Consider the following 15,709-nt stretch of genomic DNA (forward strand, 5'->3'; position numbering starts at 1 on the left):
ATGTGGGTAAGAAGAATATGGCATTGACTGTTTGGCTGCTCTTCCAGAAACTCTTGGCAGCTGAATAAGACGTGTACAAGTTGGCTGAATGGAAAGTGGGTCTTGGCCCAACACATCCACCATCCTCTTTCCACTTTGGATGGACAACATAGGAATAAAGGGGGAGAGGAAAACTGGTGAGCTCTAAAGGAACGGAGTAGGAATGAACACAAGGTAGTCTGGAAGGAAGCTGTTGCTAAGCTGGACCAATGCATTTGGTAACACATTGAAAGGTGGAACATACAGCGTGGGAAAAATGCTTCAGCTACAACATTAGTCCAAAAACAACTTCCTTGAATACTCTTAAACTATTTGTAACATAGGAGCAGCACAAATAATTTAATTTTTATACATGCTTGTAAAAAAAAAAAGCCAATGTGATAAATAACCTAATGATGACGGAACAGATACAAGTGAAAACTGGAAATATTGTGTGACTGACTCATAATAAGCAAACGTGTAATGCTATGTTTCATCATTCTATTTGTAAACTGACCTTAAGAAGAACGGGCCTTTCCCACGGTGGCTCCGTTTGTGGGATTCCCTCCCCAGGGAGACTCACCTGACGCCTTCGTTAAATATCTTTAGGTGCCAAGCAAAATCATTCCTCTCCTTGCAAACCCTTGGGCTAACTAGCCAACCAAAGGCCTTTAAACTGGGGTGAGTGTGTGTGTGTGTGTGTGTTATTGTTTTTGTTTGTTACCATGGTTTGTAATTTTGCGTTTTTATATTGTAAACTGCCCTGTGATCCTCAGATGAAGGGCACTATAGAAATTCAACAAATAAATTTAATCAATCAATCAATCAATCAATCAATCAACAAGTCATGTCTGCTGCTCAACAATCACATGAACTGCAACTAACGGTTCATCCACATTTCCTCTTGTCCTGTGCCTAGAAGGCAAGGTCCGAGCCATTTTCCACTTGTCTCGGGCTTTCTAGGCACTAGCCCAAGTTTTTCCTTTACCCCACCACTTCCCACCTGAAAACCAGCTCTCTAGCACTGAATTGGATCAAATGTCAATCTGGAGAAAACCAGAATGGTGTTGGCTTCGATTCAGTGGTAAACGTGGGCTTTCCTGGAATAAAACTGTGGGGCAATCGGAAGTGTGGATGAGCCCTTAGATTGTGTAATGAGGACATTGCAGAAAAACCAGGTGAGCTCATAAACCTTCCATAGGGTGGAATTCTACATCATGCAGTTACAAATGTTCCATGTACACAAGCACTGTTCTGGGGGTTCTTCCAACTCCCCAAAGCCAATTTTGAGGGGTGTTGGGGGGAAGAAGAGGGACACAAGTGGAAGCCCTTACACAGGGTTATCACTGGCAGGCTTCGTTAGGTGAATCCCACCCATAAAATTTATGTTCTAAGCTGTGCTGATATGAAATCAGTAAAAATGTGCATTTGGGATAAGGTCATATGATAGGGCTATCATCAATCTTTGACATGTTTCATACTGGCTTTAATTACCAGCAAAATGTCAGTTGTGAATAGCAGGGTGGCCTGTATTTAACACCTGCATGGATCCCTTTTTGGTTGGAATTAAAGTACCAGAGGCAGCAGGCAGGTATTGACTCAGATGCATTGTTAGGTTTACTCTTCTGCACAGGAAAGCGAATTTATTTTGATTTATTGCAATCACTGACTTATAAAGGGGAAAGTAAACTGACACAGAGAACACCTGATCTCAGTGTCCAGAGAAGGCTTTGCACCAATCTGTGACCAAAATTAAAGCTCATTTAGTGTCCCATGTAACTCAGCAAGAATCACTGCCAGTGGAACTTTGCCCCTGAGCCAGGCACCGGTCCATTTACACCAGTCTACTCAACTGGCAGAGGCTCTGCAAAGACTCAGCCAAAGGTCTTTGACAATGGATCTTCTTTTCAGTGGATTGACCAGGAACATTCTGCACACAAAGCGTTTATTTTTCCAGGAGAAGGGTTGTAACACACTAGCAGAGCACCTGCTTTGCAAACAGAAGGTCCCATGTTTGAGTCTGAGTCTTGGTAGGACTAGGAATGACTCGTCTGAAATTAACAGAAAATACTGAGCTAGATGGAACAGTGGCCTGTCTTAGTGCAACACAGGTTCCCATGCACTATCACTGAACTTTGGGACCTTCCATACTTGCAGAGTCTTAATTTGTTTTCTTACTGTGTGAGAAAACCAGAAACTGGCTTTAGGGGAAAACGGGGAGACGAAAATCTCAGCAATATACAAAAATCAAGATGTTTATTTGATCAGAGTGTTTTGGAATACAGTATATCTATTATTCAGGGGCATTAAAAGCACACCACTGTGTTTTGTAATGTGCTTTGTGACCAAATTTGGTTACAGAATACAGCAGAGGTGTTCATTTTAAGTGCTCCTGAAACAGAAATATATTTTGCAACACATTGGGCCAATAAAATATTTATTGTTGTGAGCCCTTGATATTTCAACTCCTCTTTTTTGTTACTGGTGTCTTTGCTTTGCTTTCTTAGAAATTGGCTTTGAACAGATAGTAAAAGTGGTTAAAAAATAACAAAATAATTGAATTACTATGTCCAACTGCAAAAGAGCACTAAAGTACCAATTGCAATCTGCATAAGGGATGTCTATTCCTATTATGGCACACCACATATTAACAGGCAGTCTTATAATGGTACTACTTACACCATTTCTCATGCATTCCTTATAAAGTTCCAACAGGTGCCGAGCTTTTCCATTATAGGCCAACTACAATATTAATTTCATTTCAAATGTCAAATATTCACATGGCATTCCCAACCCCTTCAGTAAAACTGAAGCAGATCTTTGGACCCCAGCCAAATAATTTTACATCTGTGCTTTCTTTTAAAACACATTTCGCCTAACCTTTTCTTCCAAGAGTGTTTTATGTTTTAAACCTTTCCAACACAAAATAAGTAACATTCCATGTCATGATTTTCTTATTTATCTATGTATCGCTCTCTGCATTTGCCACCTATAACATTACAAAAGCAACCGAGGAGCTCCATTGTTTTGACATCTTGCTCCATGTATAGCTGTAGGTTCTTGCAGTCTCTTATTGAGTTATTCGAAAAGACAAGAACACAGTCTTTTGAATTACTCCTCTGAATGCATGTATTATGTGGCAGCTTGACAAGGTGACAGACAGGGTGTTACCAAGGAACCTATGTTAAATGTGGAAATGCCAAAGCTCCTTAGTCCTTCGCTGTTGATGATGTTAAGTCTGAGAATGCAGCCTTCTTTGCCACCAACCCCCAAAGAATCCTCTGTATACAGCTGAGAGCCATCTCAGTTCAGTTTTCCAGACAGAAAGAGACTGTCTGAAAGAGGTGAACATCACCACCCTGAGCTCCATGTTGAACGAAGATAATTGCATAACGTCCTGTGAAGAATTCCCCAGGAGGGCTACCTTGGTTGGGTTACCTGTTCCATCATTACTAAGTCCTCTAATTCCAGCATTTCTTCAGCACTAAAGTTTTATTAGTATAGAGGGTTGTCAGGTGTACCTCCAGCACCTATCACATGGTCTTTCCATAGTGTCTCTGTAGCTACCAGGACCCATTTGCTTTCAGCTGATTAATGATTTTTTTAAAGCTTTATTTTTGCGTGGACAGGCGGAGTCCCCCAAACCCTAGGTGGCCCCCAAGTGGAATAACGACTCAAGACAACGTGCTATGGGATTAAAATTGGCCACAACTTTATTATGTTTCAGATGTAGGTAGACCTTGGCTCGGGCATTGGGCGTTATCCCTCCCAGTCCCCCGCTGGGGATCTGGGGAACTTCAAGGTTATTCAGAGAGTGTGGGGGATGGGCTGGCTCTGGAGAACATGTTCAAGCAGAGAGGCCCCCCCCCCCCGTTATGCCACTGTTGCAGGGGAGAGCAATGACAACCTCTAGGTGTATGGCCAATGCCTCCCCTCAAAACAATCCCATTAACGGGGAACCCTGTGATCACTGCCACAAAGAGGAGGGGGAGGCGTGGGTCACCACTACACGTTTACCCCTATTTAGGGAAGATAGACTAAAGGATTCCGTCCAAGGCCTGAAACTGCCAAAGTTGTGACATTTTGCTACGGGAAAGACAAAACCTGCCAATGCAGGGGAATTCCTTTCTGATCCTTCAACAGCAACCCTGACGTAGCGGCACCCATGTACCTGTGGAGAAAAGGTTAACCTGCAAACGAAGGCTTAACTGAGGGTGGGTAGGGTAGGAGAAGCTCTGGAGCCAACTGATGATTCCCAGGTAAGATCCTGCCCTTATTGTGTGGGCAGGGTGGTCGCTCCCCCTACCTGGCCTGATCACCTTGGCAACACCTCCCCAGGTGTGATTGGGCAACTGGATGAGGTAGGCGGAGACCTCCAGGTATCCCACCCGGGGAAGGTGAAGCCAAGCCTGTGCTAATGGGAGCTGCAAAGGGTCCAGGGGGCTGCGCGCGACCATGAAAATGGCTCCCCCCATTTAATGTGGGGAGCGGTCATTCTACAAGAACAGTGCTGTATACAATGGGTATGTGTATCCCTTCAGATGTTGTTGAACTACAATTCCCATTTTTCCTGACCATTGACCAAACATGACATGAAGGCTGGCAACATTAGCCCCATTGTATGGGAATCCCGTGCAAATGACTGCAGCGCCTGTAGACAATCAGTCGCAGGACAAATGACTGCTGGGAGGAGTGCAGAAAGAAGAAATGCTATGATACATCTGCATCAGCACAACCAGATGCCTTCATCTGTCCCAGCTGCAACAATGCATGCCTCTGCCGTATCACACTCTGCAGCCATAGCAGACGCTGTAACTTTCCAACGGTTTGATCCCCGAAAGCACACACTTCCATTGGCTGCAGCTGATGGGAGCTGGTGTCCAACAAAATCCAGAGTCCCCAAGATTCCCTATCCTTGGCTTAGAGAAGCTTATCAGGATGCAGTGAATGGTACTGTGTCATAAGGTGAAAATGTAACACTACAATAAATGCTTCTCACTCACCAGACAGAAGTTCTTCTACTCTTAAATTCAAACTGTTTACTTACATTGCAATCGCCACATTGGCACCCATGCCTTTAAAAAAGTTTACTATATAAATAAGTTTTATTTATTCAACTTATATTCTGCCCTTCACCCCAAAGGAAACTGGGGTGGCAAACACATCAATAACAGTATCATTTAAAGCACACTAAAAAGAGTTTAAAACAATTACGTTCTCATAGCCAAGGATTTCACAGTTGCCAGGAATATAACAACAAGAAGTAGATTATAAAGGGAAGTTTTGATTTCCAAAAGACAACTGAGTTTCTGGTACACATGGAACAGAGAAGATGTGAAGATGGGTTTAGTGCACAAACAACCATGAAGTTCTAGCATACCATTTTAGTAAAATAAACTAAACACCAGAATTCACCCTGCTTTTAAAAACATGCTCAGACACTTATTTGTCCTGATACAAAAGAAAAGATCCAAAATATTTTTCACCTGAGCACCTGTTTACATATGTGGAGTTCTTCATGAATCAGATGAAGCAAGCCAATGAATACTTGTATTCATAAACTTTGCTACCTGCTGAAGAAAGCACACTTTGCAAAATAGCTGCTAAGTGTCCAGAAAGCGGCTATGGAAGATTCCATAATTATGTGGTTTTTGAGGCAACGCCTTGGAACCTTTTTACCTCTGGTGGAAGTGGGTTTAGCTTTCACCCCTCATACAGCATCCAATCAGGATTTCACTGGAGAACACAGACTGAAGAAAAGAAGGGAAACCAGTGCAATGCTAGTTTTCCTGTGGACCACACACGCTACAAACTGAAATAATGTTAACACTTATTTTGACATGTGGGAACATGCAAGTGGATTTTGATTACAGCAGTAGTGACAAAAGTGAAAAAGGAGTATGTGGATATTTAAAGAGAATGGAAAAGTTAACATTCACCACCCGTTAGAACTTCAACACATAAAAAGGAGCCTACTTCTTTTACCTTTCCCTCACTCAAAGGAACCTGAAGAGGCAGCCTCTTTCTCATACTGACTATTATTAATGCTGAAGGAAGTCATATTGACAAGCATTCAACTCCACTGCCTGCCTTTATTGGTGGCAAAACAAAGGAGTTATAGCAGAACTCTTCAGTCTCAAGCAACACGTGTGAGATAGGCAGAACCAGAAATGATATTGCAATAACATTCATGCATTCTTGGAGGAATGCAAAAAGTAAAATAAAAATGAAGTTCTAGAAACAGATTTTCTGTGTGTGAATGTATGTCCTTGTCCCAGAACGCTTATCCCACATCCTCTCTGATGGTGTGTTATTTTGTGGTTCATGTGAGCCTGAATGACTGCTCCCCTATGTTAACCTTGCACCTGTTGTTTTATTTTATTGCCCCTTTTGGCAGGTGGGTGTGGTCTTGTTTTTAACTTTCATGGTTTGTTAGCTGCTTCAGGTGTAACTGAAAGGCCGGGTATCAATAAATAAACCATTTTAGCAGTGTGCAAACAGTTCAGGAAAGGCAGCGTGTCTAAGCACATACATACACACAAGCCTTCTTGCAGACCACTAACATCTAGGTACAATCCATCCTATGACCATACCTTGCACATGAAGCCTATGGGGAAGGAGAGGGCTCTGTTAGCCCAATCTGTCTCAAAAACAGGGTTCAAATTGTGCAGGGGAAGCTTAAGCACACACAGCTTGCAAGCTCAGAGGCTCTAAGTAAAAGGTATGTTCAATATGTGAAGCCTGCCATCTAAAGTGCAATTGCCCTACATAGTTCGACTCATCTAGAAATATTAAAGGGGTTTTCGTACACAACATAGACACCATGGTGAAAACACTATTTTACAAGGTGGGACTAAAAAACAAAAAAGAACATATAATTATAGTGATACTTTATATGCCCCTTTCCATTTAAACCAGAGTGTACCACAGAGAATTCAAACTCCACTGAAATCAGTCACAGTCAAATGACCTGTGAAGTGAAAGTATGGCTACTGTGCTATTGTTAAAATATCAAAGGGGAACAATAACTTTTTGTAGTTGTGGCAAGATAACCATCCCTCATCCTCATCACAAGAAAGGCATTAAATGGTTATCAACATAGTCCACAGTCAATTGAGGTGAATCACCTATGGTGACTATTTCTCGTTTCGTTGGGACAGCAACGATCACACAAAATAAATTACAACAGCTCCAAACTCCCATATAGCCAGCGGGGATTCTTCCTACTGGGTACTTCCAGGGTCTGCAACAGAGGCTGGCATTCTCAGTCATCTGTCAAAGCTGACCCATCATGGCCATAACTACTGACCCCTATAAAGCCCCTGGTCCTGCTGCTGTGCCCTTTTGCAGATGCCCATTCACCTGCCCTCTCTCTGTATGTTAACACTGACTAGAGTGAGGAACTGGAACTGCAGCATTTATTTAACTCTCCTTCTAGGAAAAGGATTGAGCCCAGAGGGAGAAAGCAAGTGAATGGCCTGCAATGACAGTGATCAGGAGGAAGTGATCTCACCAAAGAAGGGACCCACTAATGTCTTTTTGCCCAACAGATCCTCAAACCTGGAGCTGGCACTGGGTCCTTTCTATTTCACAGGAAAATAAGACATGCATAAGAACCCTGACTACCCATGTGCACAAACCTACCAGCTTCATCATCATCATCATCATTATTATTTTGTACCCCGTCCATCTGACTGGGTTGCTCCACCCACTCTGGGCGGCTTCCAGCATATATAAGAACATAATAAAACATTAAACCTTAAAAAGCTTCCCTATACAGGGCTGCCTTCAGATGCTTCCTAAATACTATATAATTGACTGAAATCTGTACAAATTTATCTCAGCAAGGTATCGCTGTGTATATTTAGAGCTCAGCAAGCTCATACCACATTACATATTTGTAGGACTATAACAGGTACATTATTTTAGCTAAAGCCACAAGCATTACAATTGACAGCAGGCAAACGGACAGCAGAAACACAGCTATGCTATTGGGACCAAACTGGGTAAAATAAAAATATTCTTGTACTAAATAAGGTGTTTTGGTCAAGAGTCACCCTAAATGACCACTCAAGTTATCATGCATCTAATGCCAAAAGAAACAAGCCACTCTTCCACTGAAGAATGAATTTAGGGAATGGTTTACAGGAAAATATCACTATTCTATTCATCCTCAGTATAGGAAAGCTCAGCTGGTAGAGCATGAGACTCTTAATCTCAGGGTTGTGAGTTAGAACCCTGTGTTGGGCAAAAGATTCCTGCATTTCAGAGGGTTGGACTAGATGATCCTAGTAGTCCCTTCCAACTCTACAATTCTATGATTCTTTGTATGATATGAACCTTAAAAAAGGACAAATGCAAAATAGAACTGTTACAGCACAATCCTAACAATACTACTCACTGGTTTTACTCTAGTAAGCCTGTGTAGAAGTACATCCTTGCAGGACAATTCTTTAGGCTAACCAAGAAGGTTGCAACTATGCTGGCGTTTACATCAATCTAACCAGTTAGTAGTCTATGCTCCTCCAGTAACAGCATCAAAAGCAAGTAGGAAAAGGTTAAGGGTCAACACAGCAACAGCAATGTATCTCACAGAGCTTCTTGTCACTACATCTTCACAATATTGCTTATTATGGACAACTCCGCATTAGCTATGTACTGTTGTAATACATGAATCATCACACAGCAAAGCAAAGCTTTGGAGGAAGGGCCATTGCTCAGCAGTAAAGCACCTGCTTTGCATGCAAAAGGTTGAACCTTCGGCTTCTCCAGGTAGGACTGGGAGAGATGCCTTCTAAAACCCTGGACAGCTGTAGGCAATCAGTGTAGACAATACTGAAATAAATGGACCAAGGGTCTGGCAGTATCATGTAAAGTCATGAATGAGAAGCACTAGTTGTTGAGGCAACCTCCACAAAGCAAAGTCCTGCCTGCAGTGTTAGTTCTGGATGGAAAAAGGGTGAAGAAGCAAGATTTGGATGGAAAAGGGGCGAAGAAGCAAGCCCAAGAATTTCATTCCAGAAAGCAGCACCATAACCACACAACCACAGGTGTTGACAAAAGGAGGACTTCATCGTTTCAGCCTAAGAAACATGCCCTCCCCTTTCCTACAGATCCATTCATAGATCATGGGTTGCCTGCCATAAAGAAATGTGATATAAATGTAATAAATTGCAATAAACAACAGACATTGATCAGTATCAAAAAGTGTACTCTGTTGATGTGTATCTCCGTAGAACAGCACAGCCTTTCAGTGTACAAGAAATCCTAGGTTTGATCATAGTTACTCATTCCCTAGAGAAAGGTCTATATATATCACCAGGCCCTGGAGCACTGCGGTGATTGGCATAGGGACCAAAGATGACTGAGTGACTCAGTTATGACTCAGTTTGTAATTCCAGTTAGCCATGCTTAAGTACATTCATTTGACTGCTTGGCAGTGTTTTTTGGGGCTCACTCCACATTGTGTGTTCCATGATAAAGACAGGTGAATTGGAGCCTCCAGGCAGACAGGAGAGTAATTGGCGCAGCTTTTCCTACCACTGTACCTTCATGTTGGTTAAAGTTGCACTTGTTACATTTCTGCCCACCACATAGCTTTCAAAGTCAAGAAGTCCCACAAAGAAAAAGTGTGGTAACCCTGCAGAGCAATAGTCACTGCTGCTGATGTAGGTCTTACTTGGGGTCTCAAGACACTGAGTGCTTTTTCTTTGTGTTAGGGTGCTTCCTCTGTAATTGATTCCTAACATCTCTAATTTCTGACTATTTTGTAAAGAAGAAGAAGAGTTTTGATTTGATATCCCGCTTTATCACTACCCTAAGGAGTCTCAAAGTGGCTAACATTCTCCTTTCCCTTCCTCCCCCACAACAAACACTCTGTGACGTGAGTGGGGCTGAGAGACTTCAGAGAAGTGTGACTACCCCAAGGTCACCCAGCAGCTGTGGAGGAGCGGGGAAGCGAACCCGGTTCACCAGATTACAAGACTACCGCTCTTAACCATTTCACCACTCTGGCTCTCTATTGCCTATTTTGTAAATAATCACTCTAAACTCTGGTTCATTGTTTTGCTGCTAATTCCCCCCATACCAGAAACCCTGGTTTTGCACACCATGACTCTTCATTAAAGAGCCCAGAACATGCCATCCAGGTAACACAATTTACATGTTTGTTAGAGGTCAGGAATAGAAATCATGCCAGCAAATGAGAGTGGTATTCACTATCACTGTTCTTTTAGTCTGCAAATGTTGTGTAGATAATTACATTCTTTTCTGTATTGGTGTTGATGTTTCCTTTCCACTGAAATGCACTGAATGGTCTTAATGCAATGAATAACATAATTTAATTATGCTAGTATAAACGAGATGAACAGCTTATTTTTTAGTAGAAGCTGAACTGTAGCAGAATGGCAATAGTGCTGATTGTGACAAATGCAGGGGGGGATGGAAATTGCTTCCGCCACCCTACATCCTGAACTATCACACATATGTAGACATGGCCACACTGCAACATCAGGTTCCCATTTGTGTGCTTTTTAGTCATGGGAATATGTGGTGGAGGTCCATGCCATGAATCTTTATATGTGAGGCTTATATACTTCTGTTGTGATTCACTGCTAAGTAGGTTAGATTCCTTTTCTCCAATGCAGCTAGGGAAGATGGGTTAGTGTCAGGGTTCTCAATTGACTCCTTTGAGTGCATCTTCAGTTACAGCAGATATTTTGCTGGCTTACAGTACGTTTGAGCGGGCAGGAAAAACAGCTCTAGCCATGAGGAATATAGGGTCTGTATTAAACTAGCAATTCCTTTGTTCCTCCTTCATCAATATGCCTTTATAAGATGTCATAGTTAATGTAGAACTTATGCAGTCTTGTTAAGTTGACATAACAATGTCAATACACTATGATAATATCACTAGACTGGCATAACCTAGTTACACTTGTGTATAGAATATAGCAGCAATTCTGCACTCATCCAGTCAGTGCAACTCACATATAGTGTTATACTCTTAGTGCCATACAATTTTCAGAAGAGGTAAAAGTATCCCAGCCTTAACTGGACTTTACTTAAGAAAATAAGTGTTCTGTAAAAAAATTACTTGTCAATTGGTCAGAAGTCTGAAAAAAGGAAGAATTTTTTAAAAGCTTTTTTTATTTTGAAATAGGTAGATTAACAATCTCCTCTCGTGTAAACTAATTCTAAGTGGCTAGACTGCATTTTAAATTATATGGTATTACAAATTTGAAGTAAAAAAAGAAATGCTAAAATGCACTTGGTCTATATATATATATAGAGAGAGAGAACCACAAGTATTTTATATTATATGTCAATAAATTCATATAACCAACATCTATCAATTTTTGCTACTTACACTTAAGGTAATGGGTATTTTTATAAGCTTTCTAGCAATTTTAACCATGAACCACTTTGCAAACTTTAGTGTCTGTGGGGAAGTATTTATACTTTAGTTTTATATATGCATACACAGAGGATACTGACAGTCTAAGATCATTTACCGGTAGTTGCTAATTTGAAGTGGGAAGGTAGGGGTGAAGATCTCCTCAGGGTATAAGACTAGGTATTAGAGCTGCGCGCAAATCACAAACTTCAGTTCAGACTCTAATCTGGTGCTTTGGAAAACAGTCCACATTGGTCCAAGGAGGTCTGTAGACTGCACAATTTGGCTCACAGTCTATCCAAGTCTCCTTTGTTCCCTCCCTTCCATCCAGTGTTGTTGGTTTTTTGTAATGGCTGTAACTCCCACCCCTTTTGACAGAAGTAGATGGACTTTGCAGGCATGCTAGCCCTTCTAGGGAGAATAAAGGCTGTCAGGTTGCAGGCAAATAGATCCAGGGGCTTTGGTGCTGGGAAGCCTTAAAGTTTGATTGCTATTTACTAGAAATGCCTATAACTTTTTTTTTTGGGGGGGGTGTTAATTAGATGAAATTGGCAGAAAGGTTGACCCTTCTGATGGCACCAAACCTGTAAAATTTCAGTAGGATAGCTAGTGCTTTACTTGCAAGGGGAACCAACACACTTTTCGTGTGTGTGTGTGTGTGTGTGTGTGTAGGAATAACCTCCTGTGTTTTGTGGATGGTCTGGTTGGTCCAGTCAGTGCTACCCATGATTTCTGTCCCAGAATAGCCCCCACAATCTTGTGCAATATGCAGGCATTCCCTATGGCAGGTAGCCATAGATTTTTCAGAAGGCAAGCAAATATGCAGAAGTTCCCAGAAGGTATGAAATTTGCAAAACTAAAAGCAAAATAGTTCTTTTACTGTCTTTACCTGCAGCACTAAGTCCTGGACCTCTTGCACTTGGAGCCTCCTTCTCACTGCTATCTTGTGGCTGCTCAAATCATAGCCTTGCCTGCTCTATACCCAACACCTTTGCTAACCCGTTGCTTCTCAATGAAATATGTCTGGAACAGGCCACCACTGTTTACCTCTGTGGGCCATGTGTGGCCACAACCCTGTGGACTACAGAGCCCCTTCCAGCAGTCACTACAATTTGCTGCTAGGAAACAAGGCTCAGGGTGTAGGGTTTTTTTTGCTGTACTTAAATATTCAATCCTATCCTCAAAACATACCCTCCAAAATGACTCATGATCATAAAAATGCAATGCATAAATCAAATGTAAAAGCAGATCAATTAAAGAAGAAGGGAATAGAGAAAGTTATAAATACAGCATCAACTTTCTGTTAACTGGATCAGCTGACCTAAAATGTGAGCTGAACATTTTTACCAAGCTCTTGAAAGGCTGAGTAGAACTGGGCCCATCATGCCTACTTTGAATGGAGATACTACAAAGCTGGTACTGCTACAGAAGAAGCCCTGCTTCTGCTCCAATAAATTTGATCAGAGGCCTGGTGGCTGGATTTTTTTTGATGTTGAATGAGTTGGCTGAGTGTGAGTGATTCCCATATTTGAGCTCAAAAAGAAATCTTCCTCCCTTTAGATTGTGTAAGGGTGCCAATATTGCCTTGCTCTGTAGTGTGGGATTTTGCCTACAAGTTTTTGGCTATTTATTCCCCAGTCACACAACTTACGGTGCACTCCAGTCTTCACTGCATGAACAGACAGAATTTAAAAAACCCAAACCCTGACATATAATACAGTGTGCTTCTCCCTGCCTAGCACGCACTCATCATGCTAACCTTGTCAATAATAAACTGAAAGAGGAGCTAAAAGTGGGATATTGTCTCACTTGCTAAGTCTAGCTGGGGTTAAGCTTTATTTACAAGTACAAGACTTTGGTCAGGTAATCAAATAAGAAAAACAGGTGCATTTTTGAAAGTCAGGTGTTACTACAAATAGCAGTGAAGGCATACAAATAATCCCACAATTCATATGCAAGCCTACAATAGAAATATATTTATGTCAGACACCAAGACTCATTCCAAGGAAAGGAGTGGGATAATGGTCAACATAGTTGTGTGTACTTTCTCCTTCCTTCATCAAACATATGTGACCACACAGAGGCTAGTCAATCTTTTTGCTAGGAGTAAGCTATAAAAAAACACTATTGAAACTAAGAAGCAAAAATACAAACATACAATACCAATTATTTGTCTCTTCAATTTACAATCGTACTTTGGTTCTTGAACGGAATCCGTTCTGGAAGTCCATTTGACTTCCAAAAACATCCGAAAACCAAGGAGTGGCTTCCGATCAATCGGAAGCTGCGTACCTCACGTTGGATGTTCGGCTTCCAAAAAACGTTCAGAAACCGGAACACTCACTTCCGGGTTTACGGCATTCGGGAGTTAAAACATTCGAGTCACAAAGCGTTCGAGAACCAAGGTACGACTGTACTGGCACTAACAGCCCAAACATTTCAGTTTCTTTGTAATGTAAATAGGCAACATACTGACCCTTCATTGCCATACTGACCCTTCATGCCAGTAACTACAGTAGCTGCAATTACACCAATGCCAAGTAACAGATGAATGGCAGACTGTGAATGCTGCAGTTAGCACAGACCCCCTGCCATCCTGCCATCCACCGAGTGTCATGTTTGCACATGGGCCTATCTACAGAGACCCCATTGCATGTAGCCCCAACTGCACATCTGTAACCACATATTTGGTGGGCTGAAATCACAGTTTGAGCTCACACGTGTAAACTTTTTTGCAAAAGTGGCAGCTAGTGCATATTAGGTGCACCAAGGGGAAAAGATCACCTGTAGCAATAATAGTATCCAGACTATTTAGTGGGGAACCAAATCTCTGATTCAGAATGGGTAAGAATGTTCATAATAAACTACAGAGAACCAGAACTACTAATGCAGGCCCACTGCAAAGATATAGGATCATCCATACCCCCAAAACATGTAGCACAAGGTTGTGTGTGTGCTGAAAGAACATTAACTAAAATAAGGTCATATTTCAAGTTCATAGGGGCACTTAAATGTGTACATGGAACTCCTGGCACACAACATGTTCCATCCAGTAAAGGAAATCCATACCTGGAATGGAACACATACATGAAACTACTTCCTCCATTGAAATGGAAGGTGCAGTGCTTCCAAGCAGCACACATCAGAGTTCTGATGCTCAAAAGAAATGTTCTATCAATTATGTGCAGTTGCACACATAAACATTAGGTTTACCTGGCTTCCATGATTTAGAATAGTTGTTGCTGTTGTTTCTGCAACCAAAAGCTGATGGAGGAAACAGAGGAAGGCACAGGAGGAGGGGAGGAATGGAAGCATTTTTTAAAATAATTTTTTGCAGCCGGGTAAGATAGAAACTGGCTCCGTTCAACTTAAAGCTGAGATCCTCAAGACAGTGAATCATCTGGCAGGAGATTCTGGGTGGTATTAAACAAAATAAAAGTGCTAGTACAAGAATTACTGTTAGCACAACGGGACTCCCCCCATCTCTTCCCCACTCTAACACCATGTGTCATCCCCAAATCTACTCCTGGGGGTTGGGGGGGGGAATCCCAGAACTCTTTCAGGGAACGTGCGGAGGAAGCAGAGGAGGAGAATATTCTGTTCTACAATAAATAAACCCTGTGCTGATGGAATTAGAGACTAAGTGCTACATTGAATGCAGTCCTCTGCACTTGGCTTAGTACTTCGCTAATTATTTGCAATGTTCACTTTTCTTTTTCTTTTATTCTCTCTTTCAAAGAGTCTAAATTCGAGGGTGTGTTTTTTCAAAAGCAGTACATGGGTTTTTGCAAGTAGGGGAAGGAATTAGAGAAACTTTGAGCAGTTCTGGTTTATCTCTAACTTGTGGCGTAGGCCTATGTACAGAAAGAACATACATTTTGTGACCCTTGCACATTTAGTGAAGCCCTCACACATTTAGTAGGATTGCTTGCCAAAACAGCCAAGTGAAGAAATCTAGTCTTAGCATGGCTTACCCATTTCTTTGAAAATCTCAATAGGAAAAATAAAAGTTTGCCCTTTTCTATTTCAACTCATGTATTTTCTTACAAGATGACCTGTCTGAGTCCCAGTACAATAAAAGTAAATTCATGAACAGGGAATGGCATCTAAAATAATATTAATAAAAAAAATCCAACCTGACACAACATCCCTGGCCAAGAAAACTTTCCACCATAATTAGCACTTTCCTGGTTTGAAGGCGGGGCTACAACAGAGTGCAACTTCATGTCAGAAGGCACAAACAGTATAAATAAGTCAGGATGATGCTTGGAACAGCAGCTTCTGCTCTGCACACCT

At 41.6% G+C, this 15,709-nt stretch overlaps 1 protein-coding gene across 3 annotated transcripts in view; it reads right to left on the minus strand.

Annotated features, from left to right (window-relative positions):
- Positions 1-15,709, minus strand: part of NT5DC1 (5'-nucleotidase domain containing 1) — a 97,676-nt gene that overhangs the window by 62,901 nt on the left and 19,066 nt on the right. The gene's annotated exons all lie outside the window — the stretch shown is intronic.

Source organism: Podarcis muralis, chromosome 3, assembly GCF_964188315.1.
Source record: "Podarcis muralis chromosome 3, rPodMur119.hap1.1, whole genome shotgun sequence".
Classification (NCBI taxonomy): Eukaryota; Metazoa; Chordata; class Lepidosauria; order Squamata; family Lacertidae; genus Podarcis; species Podarcis muralis.